This window comes from Peromyscus maniculatus, chromosome 5 (assembly GCF_049852395.1).
Source record: "Peromyscus maniculatus bairdii isolate BWxNUB_F1_BW_parent chromosome 5, HU_Pman_BW_mat_3.1, whole genome shotgun sequence".
Lineage (NCBI taxonomy): Eukaryota > Metazoa > Chordata > Mammalia > Rodentia > Cricetidae > Peromyscus > Peromyscus maniculatus.
In genome coordinates, this window is record NC_134856.1 from 108,591,620 (window position 1) to 108,617,500 (window position 25,881).

A 25,881-nucleotide genomic window follows, 5' to 3' on the forward strand; every position below is an offset into this window, starting at 1 on the left:
GATATATACCATGAGTTTGTAAGTTCCTCAGTTGCTTCTTGCTTTTTCTCTAGTGAAGCCTTCAGAAAATGCCACTAGTTAAATCAGAAATCACCATTAACTGACTGTGACATGATAAAAATCTAAAGGTAATAGAAGAATGAGATGCTAAAATGTGAATCAGAGAACCTGGGAGGTTTTATAAAATCTCAAAGTTTTATAAGAATGAAATGATTTTTTTCAATTAATAGACTTTAAAAATAAGAGCATAATTTGAACTTCCACTTTTGATATTCGATCCCAAAAGAATTATAGGAAGGAATTGTGATTTCTCAGTCTTTTGTGGAAAGGTCCAGCCTCTGTGGAAATTTTTCACTCACTCCTCTGAAGATATTTACTGTAAGAGAACTACACTGTAGTGAATTGTATGCACAGAATAAAAGTAAAACAATCTGAAACATGTAAATGGGGGAGGTGATATCCAGCTGCTCAGAAACTCGCAAATGCCAAGAAATATTGTTTGGCATTTCTAGTGGGGAACATCTCATTCCAAAAGAGAGCTTGTATAGAAGGGAAATCTGTCCTCCCCTTCCTAATGGAGACACGTGATCTCTGGGTTCTCTCAAGGAGGAAAATACAAGATAAGAAATCAGGAGAATTTGTCTTTAGAGCTGTAAAGAGTACACATTCCCATTGTGTTTTTCACTCATTAGTGTTTCTTTCATTCTCTGTTCTCTTACAATCTTTCTGCGTGGCATTCCCAGAAACCCATTAGCCTTCTACCAATGTTCTCATTACTAATATTAAATAACTTGTATTAAAAAAATACCCGTTGCCGGGCGGTGGTGGCACATGCCTTTAATCCCAGCACTCAGGAGGCATAGCCAGGCGGATCTCTGTGAGTTCGAGGCCAGCCTGGGCTACCAAGTGAGTTTCAGGAAAGGCGCAAAGCTAAACAGAGAAACCCTGTCTCGCAAAAAACAAACAAACAAAAAAATACCCGAGGAAATATAATCCACAACTGATTACTATATGAACTTTAAATAATATTTTGTGCATTTTTCTTCACTCCTTGCTAAGTATATCCTTAAACCAAGCCCAGATTATTTTTATATTTTGACTCTATCAACATTACTGCATTGTACTTTCACCATGAATATGGTGTTACACAAACAAAAACATGGCAGAATTTTAGAGAAAAGATAAATTTATAATTACTAACTAAAGGAAATACATTCATTTGGGTCAATGGAAAAACAAGACATGAAATTGTAAACATAATCATTATTCTATAACACTCAACTCAAATCCTAGGGAAAACTATACTTAAAACTGTAAGTTTTTGATTTGGAGGTTGTGTGGTTTTTAGTGCTTGCTTTCTAAACCATAACATTTTAAAGGACAAAAAATAAGAGACTATTAAAGAAGGGTTAGAGGTTGGGAGATCAGTAAGCTAGATTGGATATCTAAAGGGAAGAAATAATGAACAAATGAATTTTCATTATTCCTGTGTTTTAATTTTTATGAAGTTCTTGTGGTTTTTTTTTTTTTAAATAAGCCTTATCAATTACATTGATGCTATGGTCATATATGTTTTCATTCAATTCTGAAGTCCAATATATTGAATGGTATCATTTCTTCCAGAATGTAAAGTTTGCCAAAGCAAGTTGGCTAAAGGACAGGGTGCCCAGCGTGTGCCACACTGCTTCCATCTGGACTCCAGAGAGCATTAAGCAGCTTCGTGAAACAAAAGTAGGTTTCCTTCTTGATTTTCCCTGAAACAAGTAAAGATGTGCACAGCCTAGAAGCCAAACAGGGGTGATCTCTGATCTATAGAATGGAGGAAGAAGCAACAGTCAGCAAATCATCAACCACATCTCACAGAAGATAACTTACACACTAGGCCAGTGCCAACTTACATTACAGCAGATTCAGAAGTTCCAAGGACAATTTTTAGCATCACCATGGTAGGATTGTTCTTATTACTCTCTGGGAAGCTGCTTTGATATGAACTGAACACTTATACTTGAATATACATTTACAAACATGGGCAAGAAATGCATATACAGCAGTTATATAGTATAATACTAAAGGCTCCTCCTCTAGTAGCGTGCAATCTAACTAACCATTGTGTCATTTAGTTTCTGTTTTTAAGACTTTCTTTGTCCCACTGCCATTTCTACAATATGGGCTGCCTTCCCCGACTGTTCTGCCTTCTCTTATACCATAAGTGAAAATCGCCTATGTAAGAAGCTCCTCTTCATACTCTGTCTTGTTTATCAGGATGACCCCTGTTTGACGAGGTCTGTATGAGACCATAGTTCCGTGTCTTTCCTCTGACTCTCTATGTCAAGCAGAGTTTGATTTGATTTACCATAAAAATTTATGTGAACGCATATAATGAGGAGTCATGTAGATGTAGAGAAATATGGTTTTGAAAGCTGTATTTCCAGTGATGTGTCATTGTTTTAACACTCGACCATAATATGTAAGTCCAAAGTGAATACATGAAAGGTCAATTTGATTCATTGGTGTGCAAATTATGTGGACCACTTGTCCCTGACAGTGTTGGTATCTATGTTATGTAAAACCAGGTCCTGAAGACATTTCCTGAGTCCCAGTAATCCTAACATTCTTACAGAGTGGGTTAGGAATAAAAAGGAATATTTGTCTTAGGGTTTCTATTAATGAAGAAATACCATGACCAGAGAAACTCTTATGAAGGAAAACATTTAATTATAGTAGCTCACTTACAGTTCAGAGGTCTAGTCCATTACAGTCATGGTGGGAAGCAAGGCAACATGCAGGTAGACATGGTGCTGGAGCTGAGAGTTCTTGCATCTTGATCCAAAGGCTAAAGAAAGTGTGGCTTGAGCATGAATGACACCTCAAAGCCCACCTTCATAGTGACACACTTCCTCCAACAACACACCTACTCCAACAAAGCATACCTCTTAATAGTGCTACTTATTCCCCTTGGGGGCTATTTTCTTTCAAGCTACCACAAGGACAGATGGTTGCATGTAGAGTGAAAGCAAAAGAAAATTACTTTGACCTGTCAGTAGAAAAAATTGTTCATATCTGACTAGTTTCATTGAGAAAACTATAGTACATTGGCTAAAATTTTACATTTCTTCAATGTGTAAATAGTATGGACATATGTATTAATAACAAACATATACTGTAGTTTACCATCTTTTATAAAATCAGCAGATATCTACCTTCTGGAATCTCACTTAGTTTAATGTGATGTTCAATCATTCTTCCTTAGACAGAAGACATTCTGAAAGCAGTCATTATTATTTTGCGTGCCTGGGATTATCCTCTTATACACCTGGTGCTTGCCACAACCATTCTCCCAACAGTGTCTTCATCTAATAATATGCTGCAAAGAATCAATGTTGTGAAGAATGGAATTATAGGACTTTTGGAGGGACTTGAGATCATACTCAGCAGGGTAAGCTGCCTCTTCACATTTCATTGTTTGTTTCATACATGAAAGTGGTGTTTTGTACAATGAGAAAAGAATTTTTAAATAATTCATTTGAAAGATTGAAATTTTTGTTTTACATTTGTTGACAATTTAGTAAGCAAGGGATCACTTGCAAATCTAACACCTGAGGTGATTACTGAGAATGGCATAATAAACTGGTTTTAACAACAACAACAAAAAACCCCACTGTTCATAATAATTTGGAAAGTGGCTTTTTTGGGTGAGGTGGACAGCCCTGCTTAATGTAGAAGATCTTATGATAGCAATTTCCTGTTTCTCCTGTATCTTAAAACTCTAAATAAAATATGTTAATAATATCTAAGGATTCAGAAATATGCATAGAACAAAGAATATTTAAAGTTAGAAGATGAGGACACTCTACTAGAACCATGGGTTATGAAAGGAACATTACAGAAAGTACTGAGAATGTGCAAAATTCCTTGAACTGAAAGAAATTCCACTAACCCCTCCATTTTCCTATGGTTCAAATCTATGTATTCAGTCAAGTACAACTTTCTGGCTTTCCTTCTGTCTACTTGCATATTGATATATTTCATCTGGGATCAATGGCACACCCAAAATACATAAATTCATCAGACTTCTAGGTTTCGATGACTAATCCCTTTATGGTATTGGCCCAAGTATCTGAAAATCCATGATTTATAATTAGTTTTTCTCTCCTCTATGTTCTACTGAACAATTCAAAATTTTACAAGGAATATCCGCTGGCCTGAGGATATGTCTCATTTCTGTAAATATTGTTCTTATTTATATTAGGATCTGATTTAATCTCATTATTCTTGTCAAGAGGGGGTATAGTATCTTCTCCACATAAGGGCATCGTTAGAGGGGAAGACATATGGAAATCTAAGGTGGATTCTGGGTAGAATAGAAAGAAGTAAACTCAAAACACAAGTTATGAGTCACAGGAGGATATTTACTGAAGATTGACCTCTGACCAGAAAATGCATGCACATATACACTCACACACATACACATTCATACACACATATACACACTAAGTGAAAGGAAAAACAAATGCTAATTATGTCAATGATACCTATCTATTTTGTGCACAGACCCAGCCTGGAGTTATAGTTGACTATCCTCATTGATCAGGACAGAGAGAATTTCAGTCATCAGATGAAGACACTCGCCTTTTTGCTATGTATAACCTTTGCCACTGCCTGAGAAGACACACAAAAGGTTGAAAGTTACCTCAAGATCCTGAAGGACCAAGTCATCTTTAAGGGTAACTATTAATCAGAGAAGCTTCCTCCTGCAACAGATGACTAAAAAATACAAAGTTCCACAGATAGACATTATGCAGAGACTGGGATATCTTGGAGCAATCAGCCCTAAATGGGATGTTTCTATCAAATCCCTCCCCTTAGAGTTCAGGGAATCCTGCATCAGAGAAAGCAAAACAGTTTAAGAGACAGAGGGGATAGAAAACACCAAGAAAATAAGGCTCTCTTTATCAGCATGAACAAAGCTCATATGAACTCACAGAGACTGAGGTATCATGCACAAGGCCTGCACGGGTCTGTACCAGATCCTCTGCATTTATACTACAGCTTCCAGTTTAGTGTTTTTTTTTTAAATGGGATTCCTGGATATGGGAATGAGTGAGTCTTTGATTCTTTTGCCTTATCTTAGGCTCTTTTCTTTTCATTGGTCTATCTTGTCCAACTTCACTCAATGTGATAGTTTCGGTTTTGTCTTAACATACTTTATTTTGTTATATGAATAAACTGAATGATAAATAAATGAAGCCTGTGACTACAATAAAGGTTAATAGCTGAACTGTCACTTACCTTCTGGGAGAGGGAAAATCACTTTTCTCCAATGGAGTGGCACTAGATATATCAATCATTTCAGAACAGATCTTTGTTCAGGAGTATTTGACTAACATATAATTGACTCCATAGATATTTTTAATGTGTGCTTTTATTTAGTTACATTTTGGTTTATTTTTTACATTTTGGTGTTTTTTTCCCTTAGGTGTTGATTTATTTTGTTTTCTTGGTTTGAGGGGACTTTGTTGTATTAGGTTTTTGCTTGTTTTTTGAGAAATAAATTAAAGTTGAGTAGGGAGAGGGAGAGGATCTAGAAGTACTTTCAGGAGGGGAAGAATATGATCAAAATGTATTTAAATTTAAAAACTGCTTTCAAGCAAAAAAAAAAAAACTAAGATAAAAGTGTGAAAAAAAGAGTAACTGTTAAATGCACATCCCTGCAACATTCTGCTGAAATGGCCCTTGGTGAACGAGACTTTCAATTCTTTCCAAAATTTTTATTTTTGGATGCATGCATTGTTACAGTGAATTTCTTATAAAGTAAAAGTCATTCTTTAGAAATGCTCAATGCAAAGTGAAAATTGGTTAGTTTCCTGTGCCCATTTAATATACAATCAATTTTTAGTTTTGTGATGTTCTTGGAAAATTTTTTTACAAGTTTGCTGTTTGCAGAGTCAATAAAACAACTGGCAACTTACTTTATAATCAAAGTAAATAAAAAGGACCAAATTAAGTAAAACTGAAGAAAGCGATTGCTACTACTAAGTAGATCCTTTGAATGGACATCTGGGATAGTTTACAAAGACAAACCATTCAGTGAGCAATTTTTCACTGTAATAAGACAATACAAGTTGCATGCTATGTATTTTCTAGGAGTACCACCAATTTTATATGTTCCGAGTTGTGTTAGAAAAGAAGCAGAGAATGGCTCTATATTCCTCCAGCACCCATTTCCAACCACAATCCTTCTTAGGGCCATCTTAGGAAGATCACACATGCTGTGGGATATTCTGTATGGCAAGTGTGTTGCTCTGATTGGTCAATAAATAAAATACTGATTGGCCAGTGGCTAGGCAGGAAGTATAGGCAGGACTAACAGAGAGGAGAAAAGAAAGAACAGGAAGGTAGAAGGAGTCACTGCCAGCCCCCGCCAGGACAAGCAAAATGTGAAGATGCCAGTAAGCCATGGGCCACGTGGCAAGGTATAGATTTATGGAAAAGGATTAATTTAAGCTATAAGAACAGTTAGCAAGAAGCCTGCCACAGCCATACAGTTTGTAAGCAATATAAGTCTCTGTGTTTAATTGGTTGGGTCTGAGCAGCTGTGGGACTGGCGGGTGAGAGAAATTTGTCCTGACTGTGGGCCAGGCAGGAAAACTCTAGCAACACACACATGTCTGGATTACTGTGGTTCTGATAACGTTTCATTCTACATGCATTGTATTTAACATCCTGCCTCGATCCTCCACTTGTTAAGGCTTCACAGCAGTGGAACATGAAAGTATATGTTCTTCCAATATCTCTGCCTTTTCTTTCTTCTGCATATTGATTCCTGTGATTTTATCAAAATTCAGAAGGGAGAATCAATGTAAAATTTTGATATGTTAATTTTGCTAACTGAAGAGTTTTACTGACTAGGGATGGAGTCAAATCCCTCTGAGAATCAGGTACTTTTCTCTGGGCACACAGTGGTGTCCCAAGAACACCAGTGGGGAAGCATCAAAGGATAGTGACTTGTTGCTGGAGGGCTTCTCTCCAGGTTCCCCAAGCCCCGCAGTCCCACAATCCACTTATAAAATAATCACTCAGACGCTTATATCACTTATAAACTGTATGGCCGTGGCAGGCTTCTTGTTAACTGTTCTTTTATCTTAAATTAACCAATTTTTATAAATCTATACCTTGTCACGTGGCTGGTGGCTTGCCAGAGTCTTTACATGCTGCTTGTCCTGGCGGTGGCTGCAGTGTCTCCCCGCTCAGCCTTCCGCTTCCCAGAATTCTCCTCTCTCCTTGTCCCACCTACTTCCTGCCTGGCAACCTACTTCCTGCCTGGTCACTGGCCATCAGTGTTTTATTTATATAGAGCAATATCCACAGCAGTGACTTTTGTTAGGAGTTGTCCCCGGCTAGGTCCTGTTGTCTGCAGGGGAGCTCTGCTACCCATGTCAGCCTGTAGCCTCTGTGCATGGATGGCCCTCTCAACCTGAGTGCACACTGCTGGAGAAGTAGCTCAAAGAATTGTCTCCACTAACTGACACATTGTCACAGGCACAGGGCTGACTCCAGAAGGGGAACAGTGACAACACTAGATCCCTGTGGGGGGAGAGAGAGAGAGAGAGAGAGAGAGAGAGAGAGAGAGAGAGAGAGAGAGAGAGAGAGAGAGAGGTAATGGTGATAACATAGCAATCTGTTATTTAAGGAATTTAGGTGAAAGACGTAGGTGGATTATATCTATTGTTCTTCCAATATTTTTGTAAGTTTAAAACTAATTTAAAATCAGTGTATAAAGAACCCCTATTTTGAAAAAAAGAAAGTAGAAAAATCACATACATAAAATCAGGATCACATTTTCCAAGCTGTACTGCAGGGATGGAAGGCGTGTGAGCCCAGTCAGGAGTGGCTTCTTCAGTGTCAGCAGGGTGGGAATTGCACTGAGTCCTCAGTTCGCTCAGCTGACAATAATTCCGTGTGGTTGGGAGATGCCGCAGCACATAAAGGCTCTTCTCTCTAAGCTTGACAAATCAAGTGCAATTCAGAGACCCACATTTTGTAGGAGAAAATCCACTCTGGAATAATAGCTTCTGACCTCTGTATGGGTTATGCCCTCATGCACATCCCCACAAGAGCATCACATACATGTCCACAAAACAAATAAAGAAAAATTCTTTTACAAAGGTTTTTCTTAATCGAAAACTCAAAAATCACTCTCCTTGCTTCATCAAACTAAATTTTAAGAAGTAGATATTAGATTAGAAAAAAGAGTGAGTTGTTCCTAATTAGCAAACTTTTATTCTAAACAGTGTTTCTAAATTTAATTACAAATGTAGTTTTTAATTAAACCTAGAAAGTATAAAGATGGCCTTCCCTTTTTGACAAAAGAATATCAATTTATTTTATAGTTGTTCCAATGCAGGTACAGAGACTACTACTACAATTTCATAGCAAAGATGAAATGATTGCCATGAAAAATATACATTTTTTCATCATTTAAAAATTTTCTTAATGCAATTGTTTTCTTCAAATACACATCTTGTTCCTCACTTTCAATTCCTCCTTTGTTTGCTTCCTAACTTTTTCTTCCAACTTCATGTCTTCTGATTTAATCCCATGGAATCCACTAAGTACAGTGGGTTTGTTCAATGAAGTTAGGATAATCCACCTGAGCATGGGAAGTATCCCAGGAACTTCATCTTTATAGAAAATCCAGGCACCTTTCTCCAGAAGACATCTCTGCCCTGCCACTAACTGCTCAGCAAGTTGTAAGACTTCATTAGCTCTTTTTTTAATTAATGATGATTTCCTCCTTTTTCTTTCTTTCCTTCTTTCTTTCTTTCTTTCTTTCTTTCTTTCTTTCTTTCTTTCTTTCTTTCTTTCTTTCTCTCTCTCTCTCTCTCTCTCTCTCTCTCTCTCTCTTTCTTTCTTTCTTTCTTCCTTTCTTTCTTCAAGATTAATCATGGGAGTTAATGTGTATAATGGGACTGCCATGTTCTGCAAATAGTCCAGCAAATTGGCAAATATCTTAACTACATATGTCCACTACCTTTTACTCTGACAATTTTTCAAATACCTTTTCTATGATTATCACCGAGAATTGTTGGAAGAAGTTATGATATAGATACCCTATTTAGAGGTGAATACTCGACAGTGTCTTGTAGGTGCATTATAACTGGTTGTTAGTTTCTGAATAAATACTATATAGTGCATAAAAAGCTTCTCTGATGAAAGTACAGAGATACTTTTTATTGTATGTGTATTTTAAAAAAGGACTATGTGACAGTTCATGTAATTTGAGAAGAATAATAACACCAAATTACCCATTAGAACCTATGAAATAAGAAGTAATGTGATTCTGGACTGGATAATAAAAGCAGGAATGATTTGTCTTGTAGAGCAGGCCTTAAATCTCAACACCCATGCCACTCCTGCTACAGTGAATATATGCTCATAAGATACTCATCATAGCTATTGTCCCTGTGCTTTTTCCAATCATGGTCTCAATATCTCTTGCTCATAATAATCCCTCCTCTCTCTCTCACCGATTGGACTCCTGGAGCTCTACCTGGGGCTCAGCCATGAATCTCTGCATCTGCTTCCACCAGTCACTGGATGAGAGTTCTATCATGACAGTTAGGGTGTTCTGCCATCCAACCACCAGAGTAGGTCAGCTCAGGCACTCTCTTGACAATTGCTAGTAGTCTACAGTGGAGGTATCTTTGTGGATTTCTGGGGGCCTCTCTAGCACTCTGCTTCTTGCTATTCCCCTGGGGTCTTCATTCACCATGTTATCTCCCTCCCCATTCTCCCACTCTGTTCCTGATCCAGCTGGGATCTCCCACTCCCCTAAGCTCTTTTTCCGCCAACCCTTGCCCTCCATTACTCCCACTCACATCCAGTTTGCTCATGTAGATCTCATCCATTTCTCTGTCGCTGGGCAATCCCTGTGTCATTCTTATGGTCCTCTTTACTAGGTAGCCTCCCTGGAGTTGTCAGTTGCAGTCTGGTTATCCTTTGCTTTACATCTAGTATCCACTTATGAGTGAGTACATACCATGTTTGCCTTTCTGAGTCTGGGTTACCTCACTCAGGGTGATTTTTTCTAGTTCCATCCATTTGCCTGCAAACCTTATGATGTCCATATAGCTGAGGTGCACCCATGGAACTGGACCAGGCACTCTGGATAAGTGAGACAGTTGATGAGCTTGAACTGCTTAGGAAGCCCCCAGGCAGTGGGACCAGGACCTGTCCTTGGTCCATGAGCTGGCTTTTTGGAACCTAGGGCCAATGCTGAGACACTTTGCTCACCTTGGTGTAGGGAGGAGGGGACTGGACCTGCCTCAACTGAATCTACCAGGCTGGGCTGAATCCCCAGGGGAGACCTTGCCTTGGAGGAGGTGGGAATGGGAGGTGGATTGGGAGGGAAGGCTGGGGGTGGGAGGAGGGAGAACAGGGGAATTTGTGGCTGATATGTAAAGTTAAATTAATTATAAAATAAAAATATTTATAAAAAAAGATACTCATCATAAGAGCTCATAATTTTCTTGAGTTCTTTATATATTTTAGAGATCATCCTTCTGTCAGATATGGACCTAGTGAAGATCTTTCCCAATTTTGTATGCTACCATTGTGTCTTATTGACAGTGTCCTTTGCCTTACGGAAGATTTTTCAGTCTCACAAGGTCTCACTTAATTGTCAGTCTTAGTGTCTATACTATTGGTGTTGTATTCAGGAAGTTGACTCCTGTGCCATTCCATCCAAGGCTATTCCCCACATTCTTTTCCATCAGGTTCAGTATAACTGTGTCAGAGCCATATCTGAATGGAATGGCAGAAGTCATAAAGCCAGCACAGCTTCCTGAAAAAGATCCAGCAAAGCTGAGCTGCATGATGGCTGCCATGCCACCTTTGGTTTTCATCTCCACCTGTTACATACTTTGGGCACTTTTAATATTTGTACAATTTGGGGATATTAGACTGATGGAAAATTCCTTATGAATCATTTATGACTTTTCCCAGGAATGCTGCTTCTAAGCTTCCTTGGGACAGTCATGAACATACTATTCCTCCTGCTTTTAGGGAGATCATTATCTAATTGAAGGTCTTCCTTATGCCTTGGAGGTTGTGACACATAAAGAAGCCAGAGTTCTCTTCATGAGGCTATGAGACATTCTTGAAACATCTGTCCCTATACTTACAGAAGAACAAGATATTCAAAGCAAAGTAAACTTAAAAAGGTCAACAAGATTCGGTGGGCTAGAAGAGTTGGCCACAGTTCAGATTACAAGCCTCTTCCCATTGTACACTCATACAATTATGTGGCATATACCTCTGCCCTACATAGAGACATATTGGTGAGCAAAGCATGGAGTGGTGAGATGATAAAAATGATGAGATGTCAAGACCTCCCTTTTTTAGAAAAATTAGCACATGCAGATCACAGTAATGTCATATGACCAAAGAACAACATAATGCCAGGATTAGACATACAGACAAAGTCTATAAAGATATAAATATGAACATTGTATTGTGCCAGAATTTGAATAATAACTGCAGTAGCTTTGGCCTGAGGATTTTTTTTGAGTACTCTGACCCTTAAGAGTTAATAATACACTGCTTGGGACATGGCAAAATGCCCAGGTGGCTTGAAGATTTTGTTTTGGTCTAGTGTTCTTGAAGCAAACAAATCTAGCACCCTGAGAACAAGCTGCAATATGCTTCTAGATTCCTAAAATTGGGTTATGGAGTTAATGAGTAAGAATGATAACTCTGTTTATTAATGATGTCAAACTTGAGGGAAAATGATTGGAAATGATAACTCTGTTCTGTCCTAGTTTATTAATAATGACTAAAAGATGAGCAAAAGGAAGTGAAACACATGTCCAAAAACAAAAATTATATGATCTATGTTTTGGAATATCATGGATATATCCCTGATTACTAAATTCTGTATAAATAAAGAAGCACTCCAGCTGCTAGACAATCAAGCTGAAAAATTCTCCTGAGCATCATGGCCTGGCTCACTTTCTTTCCCCCACTGACTCCTTATATCCTTTGCTGGGACCTGTCCCATTAAGCATGACTCCTGTATGCTTCCTTTCTGTCCATCTCTTCTAAAATGGAACTAAGAGGTTTCCCATGTCTGATTCCTCTGTAGCTGCTCTTGTATCCACCCATCTTCAGACCCTGCCCTCATCTGGAGCTGGACTATGGCATAACTAGACTTATGTTGAGGTCTTTGTTCCACTTGGACTTGAGTTTTGTGCTGTGTGAAAGACATGGATCTGTTTGCATTCTTCTACATGGCTACATCTAGTTATGACAGTATCATTTGTTGAAGATGATTTCTTTTCTACATTGTACAATTTTGGAAAGAATTAAATAAATTAGATAACAAAAACCAAATAATCCAATTAAAAGTGAGATACAGACCTAAACAGAGAATTTTAAACAGAAGAATCATAAATTGGAGAGAAACACTTAAAATAATGTACAACATCATTAGCCATCAGGGAAATACAAATCAAAATGACTCTGAGATTTCATCTTACACCTGTCAGAATGGCTAAGATAAAAAATTCAAATAACAACTTATGCTGGAGAAGATGTGGTGAAAGGAGAATTCTCCTTCATTGCTTGTAGGATTGCAATCTTCTACAGACACTTTGGAAGTCAACATCATGGTATTTCATAAAACTGGTAATCAATCTACCTCAATACTCAGCTATACTGCTCCTAGGCATATACCCAAAGGTTGTTCATTCGTACCACAAGGACATTTGCTCAACTATGTTCACAGCAGCTTTATTTATAATAGCTGAAACCTGGAAAAAACTTTGACGTCCTTAACCAAAAAAATGGATAAAGAAAATGAGGTATATTTACACAATGCAGTATTTTTCCGTTGTTAAAAATAATGACATCAGGAAATTTGAAGGCAAATGGATGGAACTAGAAAAAAATTATCATCATGAATGATTTAATGCAGACCCAGAAAGACAAACATTGTTGCATGAATCTTAAAAGTTCTTATTAATAAAATCAAACCTGAGGCGAGTTATTGGGGTCCATGCTGGTAGATCAGAGAGACAGAACAAGCCACAGCTATCTCACCTCGCCGGATCCTCAGCTGGTCTTGTCTCCTCAGACTGGAGGCCTCTGAGTCCTCATCCGGAATGGGTCTCAGCTGAATTACTGCTCAAAAGCCTGAATGCTTATCCAGCCAAAAAGCCTATCCAGCCAAATGCTTCTAGTTCTCGTCCTCACGCCTTTTTGCTTTCTACCACCACTCCCTGGGATTAAAAGGCTGGCTTTCTGGGATTAAAGGTTTGTGTCACCATGCTTGGCTATTTCCAATGTGGCCTTGAACTCACAGAGATCCAGAGGGATTTCTGTCTCTGGAATGCTAGGATTAAAGGAGTGTGCTATCACTGCCTAACTAGTGGCTTGTCTGTTCTCTGACCCCAGATAAGTTTATTAAGGTACACAATATTTTGGGGAACACAATACCACCACAAAACATGGTATTTTCTCACTCATAATTGGGTATTAGCTGTGAAGTAAAGGACAACCATACTACAATCCACAAACTCAGTGAGCCTAGGTAACAAGGAAGGCCCAATGTGGGATGAATGAATCTCCTTGGGAAGGGGAAATAGAAGAGACCTTCTGGGTAGACTGGTGGTGGGTGATGGTGGGTTGGGATGGGAACTTGAGGAAATGGGTTGGGGTTGGCTGGAAGGGAAGATTATTGAAAAAAAATGACTGGAAATGTGGTGAGGGACTTTTTGGGTACAGGTACCTGATGCAAGGGAAATTCCCACGAATCTACAAGGGTGACCCCCAGGTAATAATCCTAGCAATAGTGGATAGTTATCCTGAACTTGCCATCTCCTAGCATCAGATGGGTGACTACTGTAATTGTTATCAGAAAGCCTTCCTCTAGTAACTGATGGAAACAGATACAGAGACTCTCAGCCTAACATTAGGCTGAGCTTGGGGAAACCTGCGGAAGAGTGGGAGAAAGAATTGTAGGAGCCATTGAGGTCAAGAACATCACAAGAAAATCCACAGAAGCAATTAATCTGGATCACAGGAACTCAGAATCTGAACCAACAACCAGGGAGCCTGCATGGGACTGACCTAATACCTCTACATATATTTGATAGTTGTGTAGTTTTGTCTACTTGTGGGACTCCTAACAATGGGAGCAAGGGCTGTCCTTATGCTTTGGCTGGCTCTTGGAAACCCAGTCCTCATATTGTATTGCCTTACCTAGCCTAAACACATGGGGAGGTGTTTAGTCTTATGTCAACTCGATACGCTATGCTTTGTTGATACCCATGGTAGGCCTGCTCCTTTCTGAACAGAAACAGAGGAGTGGATTGAGAAGGAACAGGAGTATGGGTGAAGGGTTACATACCAGAAAAGAAATTACAAAAGAGGTTTTGGCAAGCAAAGCTCACCCACCATGTGTGAAACTCAGGAATCAAGAAACCAAGAGCACACTGTACAATTTGTCAGCAGCTCAAAAGGTTGGGTGATCTAATTTCCAGTGATTCTGATGGGTATGAGTCTCATCTAGGCCATTCAGCTATTTCTATGTCTTCTCTATGGAGCATGCTTGGTCTGACTTTTAGGGAGCTAGCTTGTCTGAAAATGCCTCCCTGTAGTTTTTGCAGCATATATATTCAGCCATGGAGAGTCCTACAGAAATGTGATAAATTTCAGGGTCTTATTTACTGCCTGACCTTAAAGAGCTTTCCAGAAAAACAGAGTTTTTCACCTTCCATTAGTACATCTTATTTCACATTTCCTTTGACATTCATCTTAATAAACTTCCATCCAAGATGGAAGAATTTGATCAGCTCCAGAAAATTAAAAAAAAAAAGAAAAAAAGGCTTAATAATAGATGTTTGACTTCATAGTACTCCTCCATACAGTATACTTTCTAAGATGAGATTTCATGTTTTTTTTTTTACAAAAAAAATGAGAAGTCAAAGATTTAAACAAAATCTAAATGCTAAAATATCGTACAAGACCAAATTGAATCACAACTATTTTTATATGACAGAAAGCCCTGAAAGTTTCAGTGACATAAGAAAAATATCCATTAAACAAATGGCTCAAACAATTATCAAATATCCACTCTTTATACATTGTCAAAAGAAGACAGGGCCTATCAAGGACAAGACCAGGAGATTATTCTATAACTCTTGAAATCTAACAATAACAGTTTCCTTTAGTTTTCTTCAGTAGGCTTGGGGAAGGACTCTGTGAAGCTCTTTCCTGTTAAACTTAAAGACCAGAGTTTGATCCCCAGAACTAATATAAAGATGCCTAGCATGGTGATATGCACTGGAATACTAGAACCAAACAGAGAGACACAGGAAGATCCCTGTGTGTCTGGCTAGCCAATTTATCCTAATTAGTGAGATTCAGATCAACAAAGACTTTTTAAAATGAGATAAACAGGATTCCTGAGAAGGATATCATGGCTGTTGTCTAGTCTCTATAACTGTGCACACATGCCTTCAAGCACACATACATAAAGGCAGAAAAGCTGAGACCACCTCAAAATTAGAGGACATACTTCCATTTTTTAAACCTATTCCTTAAATTATGCATTGATGTAACAGTTACAACTTTAGTCTCCTATCATATCACCAAGGAAATCTGACCAACTTAGATGATTTCCCTGAAAATAACCACAGAGGCAACTGAGAAGCAGGGGGAAAGTTGGTGAAGGAAGGTGTACTTGATTTTGTTCTGTACCTTCTGACTAAAGTAGAAAGAGAAAATGTGTAATTTTCTCCTTCCACTCAGGCATGGGAACAACATAAAATACCTGAAATTCTGTAGGACATAATTTAGATCATACCTAAGACTAAATTTAATTCTGATAAACTGTACTTTTCTTGACGATTAGGACCTGTGGGCCCAAGACTGACACTGCTCTTTTCTGCTGACATTTTTGTGGAATTTAAGAAATCCATACACCGGAGGTTCTCAACTTTCCTAGTGCTGTAAAACTTTAATACTGTTCCTAATGTTATTGTGACTCACCATCATAAAAGTATTTTGTTGCTACTTCATAACTGTAATTTTGATACTGTTATAAATTATAATGTAAATATCTGATTTCCAGGATATATGATATATGACCACCAAATGAATCATGACCCACAGATTGAGAAGCACTTTCACACACTCTTTTTTTTTTGCAGAGATTTTTTTCTCTTTCTTTTTCTTTCTTTCTTTCTTTTTTTTTTGGTATATAAAGAACTGAATCTTCTGTCTTTTCAGAGATAGCTGTTGATCGTATACATAACAATTAGACACAGTATAAAATGTAAGTGAAAAAATTGTGAACAGGTTGATAGTCAAAGATTGAGTACTTTTGCTGTGTTCGAATTACACTATTGTCAATCAGAGCTAAACAACATTGTGATGGTTACACTAAGGGACACTTTGGATGATCCTAACATCAAAGCAATCAAGACGAGCAAAGAAAAGAAATTGCTTTCAGTTCAGAGAGCTACTAAGACATCTAAGTATACTGTTTGATCCTGGCCCACAACTATAGCTAAAGCCCCCTGCTTTATCAGAGACCACACTGGCACGTAGAACTCCAGAGGTCATGTAGGCCACCAGAAGCCTAACAGAGGCACTCTGATGGTCCAGTGGACCCCAAAATCTACCAGGCAACTCCTACAACTGATGAACACCATTAGTGAATTGGCTAGATAAAAGATTAAATAAAAAAAAGCAGTAGCCCTCCTATATATAAATGATAAATGATCTGAGAAACAAATCAGGCAAACAACCACAAATTATATTAAATGTCTTGGGGTAACCTAACTAAGTAAGTAATAGACTTGATTGGAAGAACTTTGGGATTTGAAGAAAGAAACTGAAGAAGATATCAAAAGATGGAAGCTTTCCCATGCTCATGGATTGGTAGGACTGACATAGTAAACATTGCAATCCTATCAAAAAAAATCTACAGATTCAACACAATCCCCATCAAAATTTCATACAATTCCTTTTAGACCCTGAAAAGACAGCACTCAACTTCATATGAAAAAACAAAAAATCCAAGATAGCTAAAACAAACCTGTACAATAACAGAACATCCAGAGGTATCACCATTCCTGATTGCAAGCTGTACTACAGGGCTATAGAAATAAATCTGCATTGTATTAGCATAAAACAGACAGATTAATCAATGGAATTGAATTGAAGACCCAGACATAAATCCACCCACCTATGGACACTTGTTTTTAAATAAAGAAGGCCGAAACACACAATGAAAAAAAAAAGAAAAGATCTTCAACAAATAGAGGAGGACAAACTGGATATCAGCATGTAGAATAATGAAAATTGATCTGTATCTATCACCCTGCACACAACTCAGGTCCAAGTGGATAAAAAACCTCAACATAAAACCAGATAAATTGAACCTAATAGAAGAGAAAGTGGGAAGTAGCCTTGAACTCATTGGCACAGGAGACAGCTTCCCGAACAAAACACTGATAGCTCAGGCACTAAGACAACAATCAATACATGGGACCTCATGAAACTCAAAGCTTCTGTAAGGCAAAAGAGACCATAAATAAGACAAAATGGCAGCCTACATAATGGGAAAGGATTTTCACCAACTCCACATCTGACAGAGGTCTAATATCCAAAATATATGAAGAACTCAAGAGTAGACATAAAAAACCCAAGGGAAAAACCAGAGGCAGCTTACCCAAGCTCATGGGATTCATGGACTCTGGCCTGTCATCTGGGGAACATGCATGGGACTGAACTAGGCCCTCTGAATGTGAATGACAGTTATGTGGCTAGACCTATTTGGGGATAACCTGGCAGTGGGAACAGGACTTATCCCAGGTACATAAAATGGCTTTTTGGAACACAGTTCCTAGGGTGGCATACCTTGCTCAGCCTTGACACCGTGGGCAGGGTCTTGGTCTTACCTCAACTTAGTATGCCAGACTTTGCTGACTCCCCAATGGAGGCCTTACCTTCTCTGGGGAGTGGATGGGGGTGGGGTTGGGGATGTGGAGGAGGGTGGGAGAATGGGAGGAAGGAGGAACTGGGATTGGTATATAAAATGAAAAAATATTTTTAAAATAAATATATAAAATGGGGTAAGTATTTAAACAGAGAATTCTCAACAGAGGAAACTTAAATGTCTGAGAAATACTTAAATAAATGTTTAACACCCTTAGAAATCATGGTGATTCAAATCAAACCTGTCGCTAGAGTTTTCCGCCTTGCCCACAGTCAGGACAAATCTTTGTCACCCGCCAGTCCCACAGCCGCTCAGACCCAACCAAGTAAACACAGAGACTTATATTGCTTACAAACTGTATGGCCGTGGCAGGCTTCTTGCTAACTGTGCTTATAGCTTAAATTAGTCCATTTCCATAAATCTACACCTTGCCACGTGGCTGGTGGCTTCCCAGTGACTTCACATGCTGTTGGTCATGGCGGCGGCTGCAGCTCAGTCCTTCTGCCTTCCAGTCCTTTTATTTCTCCTCTCTGTTAGTCCCGCCTATCCTTCCTGCCTAGCCACAGCCGATCAGGTTTTATTTATTGATCAATCAGAACAACTTGACATACAGACCATCCCCCAGCGCAGCCAAGTGCAGACCATCTCAGACACCTGCACTCAGGCCCATGGTCCTAATCATCCTCTATGCGGACCTGCTGGGTAACGCCACAAAGAACCCAAGAAGGGCTCCCACAGGACATACAGAACATCCCACAGCACAAACCTCTTTTGGGATTCAATCTTAAACCTGTCAGAATGGCTAAGTTCAAAAACGTAAGTGATAGCTGAGGCTCTCTTGGATATGGAGCAACAGCAAACTTCCTCCTTTGCTGGTAGGAGTGTATACTAGCACAGCCACTATGGGAATCAAATTGTCAGTTCTTTAAAATATTGGGAATCAACCTACCTTAGGACCTAGCTAACTCACCCTTGGGCATATACTCAAAGGATGCTCCATCATCCCCTAAGAACACTTGCTCACTAGTGGGGCTTGTCATCTATGTACATTTTCCCATCATGATCTTGACATCCCTTGCCCACAGAACCCCTCCTCTCTCTCATTGATTGGATTCCTGGAGCTCAGCCTGGCACCAGGCCATGGATCTCTGCATTTGCTTCCATCAGTCATTGGATGAAGCCTCTATGATGACAGTTAGGGTATTCACTAGTCTGGTCACCAGAGTACACCAGTCCAGGCATCCTCTCGACCACTGCCAGTAGTCCAAGTTGGGGTCACCCTTATAGATTCCTGAGAACTATCCCAGCACCCTGCCTTTTCCTGTTCCCATTATGTCTTCATTTATCATGTTATCTCTTTCCTTGCTCTCCCACTCTGTCCTTGTTCCAGCTTGAACCTTCCATTTCCTTATGTACTCATCTCTCATTCTTTGCCCTCCATTACTCCCCAACTCCCAGTTTGCTCATGCAGATCTCATCTATTTCTCTTTTGCTGAGGTATCTATGTGTTCCTGTTAGGGTCTTCCTTGTTAGCTATCTTCTGTAGAGCTGTGGTCTATAGTCTGGTTATCCTTTGCCTTACATCTAGTATCCACTTGTGAGTGAGTACATAACATGCTTGCCCTTCTGAGTCTGGATTACCTCACTCAGGATGATATTTTCTAGTTCTATCCATTTGCCTACAAATTTCATGATATCATTGTTTTTTTTTTTTTTTTTTACTGCTGAGTAGTACTCCATTGTATATATGTGCCACACTTTCTTTATTCATTCTTCAGTTGAGGGGCATCTAGGTTGTTTACAGCTTCTGTTTATTATGAATAATGCTGCTATGAACATAGTTGAGCATGTGTCCTTGTGGTAAGATTGAATATTATTCAATTTTTTATAACATAAAAACACAAAAGCATTGTGTATATGCTCATGAATGGTATAGCAGGTTCCTGAGATAGATTGATTACCAATTTTCAGAGAAACTGTCAGACTGATTTCCAGAGTGGTTGTATAAGTTTGCATTCCCACCAACAGTGGAGGAGTGTTCCCCTTGATCCACATCTTCTCCAACATAAGCTGTCTTCAGTGTTTTTGATCATAGCTATTCTGACAGGTGTAAGATGGTATCTCAGAGTTATTTTGATTTGCATTTTCCTGATAACTAAAGATGTTGAGCAATTCCTTAAATGTCTTTTGGCCATTTGAGGTTCTTCTGTAGAGAATTCTCTGTTAAACTCTGTAGCCCATTTTTTAATTGGATTGTTCAGTATTTTGATGTCTAGCTTTTTGAGTTCTTTATGTTCATGAAGCTTTATTTGTAATAGCCATAACTTGAAACAACCTAGATGTCCCTCAATTGTAGAATGGATAAAGAAAATGTAGTACATTTACATAATGAAAACTTTAGGGAGTTGAAGAAAGAATTGCAGATGATAGAAGAAGAAGAAGAAGAAGAAGAAGAAGAAGAAGAAGAAGAAGAAGAAGAAGAAGAAGAAGAAGAAGAAGAAGAAGGAAAGATCTCCCATGTTCATGGATTGGTAGGAGTAGTATAGTAAAAGTGGTCAACTAATACAGTTACTATGTAAATCACTGTGGGAAATCTTCTGCAAGTTGTGACTAGATTAATCTAAAATCCAGCTATACTTCTCTTGGACATATCCACAAAGGACTCTAGAACCCACTACCTAGACATTTGCTCAACCATGTTCATTGATACTCTATTCACAATAACCAGAAACTAAAACCAGATTAGTTGTCCATCAATAGATGAAAGGATAAAGAAAATGTGATACATGTTCACAGTAGAATATTATTCAACTTTTTATAACATAAAATCATAACATGTTCATATAATCAGATGGAGCTAAAACAAAAGCATTCTGAATGAGGTAACCGAGAAACAAAAAGACAAATATGGTTTGCATTTTTGCCTGTGTTGATGTTAGTGATTAAGTATTTGATAAGTAGACTACCTTACATTTAACCACAGAGGTTAGTGATAGAGTCATAGAATAAGGAGAACAGTTGTATCACACTAAGAAAAAGATAGAATAAATTGTTATGGATGGCAGCAAGGAGGGTTCTGGACCTGGAGTATCAATCAAGGAAAGGAAGGAAAAGGGTAGTCATGGAGAAAAGACTGGGAGGGTCTGCCAAACTGCCACTTGAAGAGTTGTACAGAAGTCTAACAGAGTAGAAGCTTCCTAACATATATACATATATGAAGAAGTTCTGGATGGAATCACCAAATAATTGTAAGTCAAAAATCTCAACTGGATATCTCATGTCAACAAATAAAGTCTCCATTTCCAGGGACAGGTTACATCTAATTGAATTGTTGGCAAAAACTTTCCCCAAGGGAACCCCAAAACAAGCAAACCTACTGGAAAGACTATTTGGTTGTTTTTTACAAACTGGTGCTAAGTCCCTATTGCTTAGTTTAGTCAACATTTATTCAGCTCATTGAAAATGGAGAAGTAGAGTTGGTGCATATTTAGAGACTTTATGACTACTGACCTGTATTCATGTTACTGGAAGAAACACTTCACTGCCTGCTGCCAAGGGAAAAAGGTAAACCCAACCCAGCTAGAAAACAGTGTATCTACAATCATGACATGCCTGCAAGATGTGCTCATCCAATAGTGGCCATAAATCTTGTGAGACCAATCAACCATTACACGATTGGATTAAAGGTCCACTCTCTGAAATGAAATGTATCCCCAAAACTTCCTGAGCAGCCAAGCACCTGAGAAAGAAAGTTCAAGGACCTAGAGCAACACCAAATACTACTGTTCTACTATAGGAGCTTCGTAATAAATTGACTTCTAATGACATTCTGCTATACCCTGTAGATGCAATTCTAAACAGTCTTATTAAATAAGAAACACAGAGCCAAATACAGAGTTAAAAGCCCAGAGATCAGGAAGCAGTACCCAACAGCTTAGGCCACCTTCTTACCACCCGCTGCTGCTGCCATCCTTCCCCTGAGAAAAGGAGACCTTCTCATTGGTTCTAAAACCAACTACATGACTTCTTCATCACTGCCTGTCTATGCAGACCTCCAGGTCTCTATGGCTTGTACTTGGATTAAAGGCATGTGTCACCAAGCTGACTACATCCTTGAACACACAGACTCTGTCTGCCATGTGATCGGATTAAGGGTGTGTGCTACCACTGCCAGACTTCTGCTAAATGACTTGCTATTAGCTCTGACCCCCAGGCAAATTTATTTACTAACATACAAATAAAATCACATTTCAGCACAAATAAAATATCATCATATTTCCCCTTCTATTCTAATAAGAAGAAAAAAGGAAAAAAGTTATAACTAATATAAGAAAAACTATATACAGTAAGTACAATAACTATATACAATATATATAAGCAATAAATACCTAAACAGTGTCTAGTCCATTTGAATTTGACAAATTCAGAGACAATAATTTCATTATCTATCTTATTTTGGTATGTCCAAAATGTACCTGATTCAATACTCTTAAATCATTGTCTTGCTGAGCCATCATCACAGAAACTTCCTCCAGCAGTACATGGAAATAAATATAGAGACCCACAACTGGACATGTCCATGGTGTGAAAACCTCAGAACACAGTTCTAAATGGCTTGTCTTCATCAATACTTTCCCTCAGGGATAATGATAGAGAGAAAGTGTGGGGATTAGGGTAGGTGAGCAAGAGAGGAGGATTTTGTGAAGGAGAAACTGAAATCAGAATATATTGCAGGAAAATATATTTTCAAATATTGTATTTTCATGCCCCTGTCACTGCTCACAGATACATATACCCAATCCATACACACATAGCCACACCTAGCTGCTGTGGATGATTGATTGATAAATAAAACACTGATTGGCCAGTAAGCCAGGCAGGAAGTATAGGCAGGACTAGCAGAGAGGAGAAGAGTGGGAGTGGAAGGCTGAGGTAGAGAGACACTGCCAGCCGCCGCCATGACAAGGGAGATGTAAGGTACTGGTAAGCCATGAGCATGTGGCAAAGCATAGATTAATAGAAATGGGTTATTTTAAGATAGAAGAAGTAGATAACAAGAAGCCTGCCATGCCCATGCAGTCTGTAAGCAATATAAGTCTCTGTGTGTTTACTTGGTTGGGTCTGAGCTGCTGTGGGACTGGCAGGTGAGAGAGATTTGTCCTGACTGTGAGCCAGGCAGGACCAGAAAAACTCCAGCTACATCTAGCTTTGTGTCCTCATTAAAAAGAAATCAGTCCAAATATTACCAATTTTATAAACTAATGTGTGCATCCATCCCTGGGATCAAATTAGACATACTAGTTGTTAGAACACTGATGATACCTAACTAACTCACCTAGGAGCTATCAATTGCCTACATTTTTTCAGCTATTGCTGTAATTTAGTGCATACTTCCTTTTTCCATCATTGAATTTTGCATGGCTTGACCTTGTAAAATTCTTCCACATGATGTTAAAACATTATAGTTCATATTTGCAAATTTCATATTCATTCCAGCAAACACTGTTTTCTGGCAGTTATCCATGACCCCAGGTTCTACTCATTACTACTGGTCATGCTCAATGATCTCTGAGGTTTGGGATGAAGGAGGCGTGATATAGATGTCCCACTTAGGGTAGAACACTCTGCACTCGTTAATTTTCTATACCTTAACCAGTTGTTCATCTGTGTTTTAATTACCAGCTCAATCAAAAATAAAGTATCATATGCTTTATTTGAGACATGTATCAAGAGATGGTATAAAATGACTCATTAGGACTTGGTTAAATACAATATGCTTTCAGTAGAACATTTGTCATAGGTTCTCCATACAGACCCACAAATTGAGTAGACACAGTCTGTGTCCCTGACAACTATTTCAGGTATAGGTTTTGTCTTGTAAAGATGGGCTGAAATCCAGAAAGCAAGTGGTTGATTCCTCCCATGACATTTATATCACTACTGCCGCAGTAGGCCTCTCTTAGCAACCTGGCCATTATTGTACCTCACAGCCTTCCAAGGTTGAAAATGTGTATGATTACATTTATCTCTGGTGATATGTTTATGAAGCTCCAGCACTATCAAGATAGACAATAGTGATGAAGGTTTCAGTCACTATTAGCCTGTCAGTCCATTTGTTTTGTCTCAAGTATGTCATGAATTAGAAAATAAATATTTTGTGTGTGTGTGTGTGTGTGTGTGTGTGTGTGTGTGTGTGTGTGTGTGTGTGTTTCAAGACAGGGTTTCTCTGTATAGCTTTGCGCCTTTCCTGGAACTCACTTGGTAGTCCAGGCTGGCTTCGAACACACAGAGATCCACCTGGCTCTGCCTCCCAAGTGCTGGGATTAAAGGCATGTGCAACCACCGCCCGGCAGAAAATAAATATTTTAAGACAGCCATCCTACTCAAATCATCAGAGGAATCAACATAATTCCCATCAAACTACAAACACATTTCTTGTAAAAAAAATACTATTAAATTTCATGTGCAAATACAGAAAGCAATGATAGGTAAGATACTGACCAATACAATAAAAAGTGCTTAAAGAATCACCATCCTTAATACAAGTTAAAATGCTGAGATATAATAATGAAATCAGCATGATACTGACATAAAAACACATTCATTAAGCAGGCTATTAGAATTGAGGAGCAAACTAAAAGCTCAAACTCCAACAACTACCTGCTATATGACAAAGAGAGCTCACATTGGAGAAAGGCAGTATCTTGAACCATTGATACTCCTGTTAAATTCAATAGCTACATTAAGAAGAATAAGATTATCTCTTTATGTGTCCAACTTAACACAACTCAATTCCAAGCACCTCAAAAGATTCGACATGAAACATGATATCAGATCCTGTCATAGTAGAAAGTAAGGCTTAGTGTTGAAGGTTCAGGCACTAAAAGACACCCTCTTCCCCATTTAAATAGATCATGGTACCTCCTGTATTAGACCCAAAATTAACAAATAGTAAGTACCACATGAAGCAAAAAGAATCTCTACAGAAAAGAACAATACAATTAGGGTGAAAATGTAACCTACAGAATGTGGAAAAATCTCTTTACCATGTATCCTTCTGACAGAGGTTTAGCAGATGGCCTTCTAAATTTACTGTAAACAAAATAGCAATACTAGAGGAGGCCATGGAAGTAAACAGAAAATTCTGAAAAGATGAAATACAAACAGCTGAGGAAGACTGCTTTTTTTTTTTAGTGTTAAGCATCTTTAGACACCAGGAAAAAGCAAATTAAACTTTGTGATCTCATGTTGCAGCAGAATAATAACAACAGTAAGAAAAAAACGACTACACCCAGAAAGATAGCTAAGAAGTTAACTGGATTTGCTGCTCTTACAGAAGACCCAGACTCAGTGGTTAACCCCCTTAGTGTCCTACAGTGATCTGTGATGTCCATCCAAGGTGATTCCACTGACTGTTACTAAATCCTAAGTCTTTGTAGATCTGTGGTACAAATGCCTGAATTCAGGGAAATAAACAACCATACAAAACAAAATTTAAAAAATAAATACAAGTAAAATTTAAAAAGCTGAGCACAAATGCATGCACTTATTATTGGGGAAAGAGTAACTATAATTCAGAGCTGGAAGGGGTGCCATTTGGTACAGCCATTGTAGAAATCAAAGTGGAGGTCCCTAAAAATGCTAGCAATAGTTCTTCCACATAATCCAGCTATAACACCCTTAGGCATATTGCAAAAGGAATCTATGCCTGACTATAGTGATACCTAGTTATCCATAATTTATGATGTTCTATGGCCTACTTATATCATGGAAACAGCCTAGATATTGATCAGCTGAAAAATGGATATTGAAAAGGTCAGTAGTTCTCAGTCTTCCAAATGATGCTATCTTTATCTAGGTCATCATGCTGTGGTGAA

At 38.5% G+C, this 25,881-nt stretch overlaps 1 long non-coding RNA gene across 1 annotated transcript; it reads left to right on the forward strand.

Annotated features, from left to right (window-relative positions):
- Positions 1-1,000: 1,000 nt before the first annotated feature.
- Positions 1,001-5,798, forward strand: LOC121829791 (uncharacterized). Its single transcript, XR_013051082.1, has 3 exons — positions 1,001-1,731; positions 3,251-3,436; positions 4,552-5,798. It is a non-coding gene; the product is annotated as an uncharacterized LOC121829791 (long non-coding RNA).
- The last annotated feature ends 20,083 nt before the right edge of the window (positions 5,799-25,881 follow it).